We start from the raw sequence: 2,754 nt of genomic DNA, 5'->3' as shown, positions 1-2,754 counted from the left end.
CAGCTCGTCAACCCATGCCCCAAGTATTGGAAGACGTGGGGGGGTGTGGAAAAGCGTTTTGGAAAAAAAAAAAAATAAACGCCACTGTAGTTCTAACCTGTTGACTCGTAGTCTTTGGTCTCGGGAGGGCATCGTTTCAGAGATCGGTTTCAGCGCCATTGCCTTCAAATTGGCTGCTGATATCTTAAGCCCGACTCTGCGGCATTCCTTAGACATTAGGTCCAGACAACGCTGGGCCTTTCTAGTTAGATTCTCATTTCGTCTTCCAGCAGAGATAATTGCAAGATCATCTACATATGAAATGATCTTGCACCCCACTGGGAGTGGAATGTCGAGGATGCTTAACATGAGGGTGTTAAACAGAGCCGGGCTAAGGACCCCCCCTTGTGGAGTGCCATTCTCCAGGGGCAAATGCTTGGAGAAGTGACCTTGGAACTTGACTCTGGCAGTTCTGTTGCGAAAATAGTCACCAATCCAGGCAAGCAGTCTGCCTTTGATTCCCTTGCGGATCAGGATCTCCTGAATGGCGAGCGGGCTCGCTAGTTCAAAAGCCTTTTCCAGGTCTAGGAAGACAGTGACAGAGCTGGTGTTGCTGATAGTGCTCAGTAAGGTGGCCATGCTATGAGCAGTGGTCTTACCCCTTGTGAACCCATGTAGTTGTTCATGTGGAGGTCCCAACTTCCATTGGAGCCAGTTCAGTACCATTCTCTCTGCCATCTTTCCCAGACAGCTGAGTAGAGAGATCTCAATCCCCCCCCCCCCCACCCCCACGGGATGAGGGACGGGGTAGAGTGCGCCCGCTCCGCGGACGCTTAAGGGCGGCGGACTGCACGGGCGCCCTGATCGCGCGCGCGGGACGGTACCGTCCCGGCTCCTTTGGTTTAGGGATGGGAACTATGTCAGCCCTCTTCCAGCACTGTGGTAGCGAGGAAGTCTCCCAAGACTTCTTGATGAGATGTAAAAATGCAAGCTCACCTTCATGTCCTAGGTGGGGCTGACCGGGAACTGGTCTTATACGTCCGCCGTAATTCCCCCAGAGAACATGGCATCTGCATCATCAGGCTCGACCACCTTTTCTCTGATGAGGACATGCCTGCCTGAAAGCAATTCCTCTTGGCATGCCCTTAACTCTGCTGGTAGGCCGGCACTACTTGTTCTGGAAGAGAACTGAAGTGCCAGTCACTCTGCCTCCGACCGTGACGTCATGGTGGGTCTTTCTGGGGGCTGAGCGATTTGTGGCCCGTCTAATACGGTTCCACAGCTCTGAAAGGGAGGTTTGGTGGACAAAGGACTCACACCACTCCAGCCACTTTTCCTGCTTTACCCTCTTAGCAGTTTCCTGAGCATCCCTGAGAGGCTCTCTCAAAAGAGCATGGTTCTCAGTCTGCGGAAGTGTCTTCTGCACATATTGATTCTATGGTTGACCTCCTTAATCTCATCATTGTAGTACCAGGTGTCTTTGAAACACATGGACCAATTTTGGGGATGGTCACTGAGGGTGCCTTGTTTATGGCATGTACTAGTCTGGCCTCAATTATATCCACATTATCGTAAAGTGGAAAATCACTGGTTCTGAGGCACCCGGCCAGGGCCTCCTGGAAAGCTTTCCAGTTGGCCCTGTCCAACTTCCATCGAGGATTGTGCTTGGGCACGGGTGCCGGGCCAGCGTCCAAGATGGTGGTGACTATCCCATAGTGATTGCTTGTGGCAGTGTTGTCCACAGACTAACTAATTCTCTCAACCAGAGCTGCAGTAACAAAGGTAAGGTCAGGGACCCCCCACCAACGTGCGTAGGCTCCTGGCTGTTGAGAAGAGCAATCTCGGGGCACGACTCAAGCACCTCGGCTATGTGGTATCCTGCCGCATCACGACTCCGAGTGGGAGCCAAGATGAGGTGGTGGGCATTGAAGTCTCCCCTTATGAGAATTGGCTTGTGTGCCGCAGCAGCAGAGACTTCACTAATATCTAAGCTCCTACATTTTGGCCTGCTGTACACATTGTACAGCTTGAGGGGACCCCCGGCCAAATGAATCTCAACGGCAAGGGATTCGACGCCTTCTCCTGGAGCATGACAACGTCTATGTTCCGAGATCGCACGATCGCGTGGAGAAGGGCATTCCTTGAGGAAAAGCTGTTGATATTCCACTGCAGTATGCTTAGATTAGAAGCCATTGTGCTAATCTGAGTCCATTAAATCTGTGTCGTCAGTGACGTCAACATAATCGGTCTCAGTGTCCGACGCCCCAATGTGGGTAACATCAGACATTTTGGTCTGACAACCCTTTGGTAAGTTCCTCACTGAGTGTGATTTCCTCACTCGATTCGTCACTGTCGTCAGGACAGGTCGAGCCATTAGTAGGGCTGGGTCTCCTGGGATGTGGAAAACCCTTGGTCGCCTTGACCTTCAGTCTGGATGGTCGTGGCTTCCTCACCCTTTGGGGTTTGGGTGCAGGCTCTGCCAGTGTGGTCTTGGCCGCAGGTTGGGTGGGGAAAGTCTCGCCCTAGGAGTTTGTGGGGAGAGGAGTCTCACCTTGAGTTGGAGTGGGTTTTGAGAACATAGGACTCATCTCCCTCTCCTTCAGAGCAGCGACAGTCTGAGTCATTGCCGTCATGGTGACCTTGACTGCCTTCTCTGTCTCCTTACTGGCCCTCCTCAATGCTGTCACAACTGCTGTGACGACTGTGGTCAGCAGGAGCGTCAAGTCCTTCTCTGTAAACAGAGTTGGTCTCTCTGCTCTTGGGGTTGACTTTGTG

Source organism: Penaeus japonicus, unplaced genomic scaffold (genome assembly GCF_977035675.1).
Source record: "Penaeus japonicus unplaced genomic scaffold, GWHDUDI00000001_assembly GWHDUDI00000005, whole genome shotgun sequence".
Lineage (NCBI taxonomy): Eukaryota > Metazoa > Arthropoda > Malacostraca > Decapoda > Penaeidae > Penaeus > Penaeus japonicus.
The sequence above is the reverse complement of the archived record's forward strand: the minus strand, read 5'-3'. Positions refer to the sequence as shown.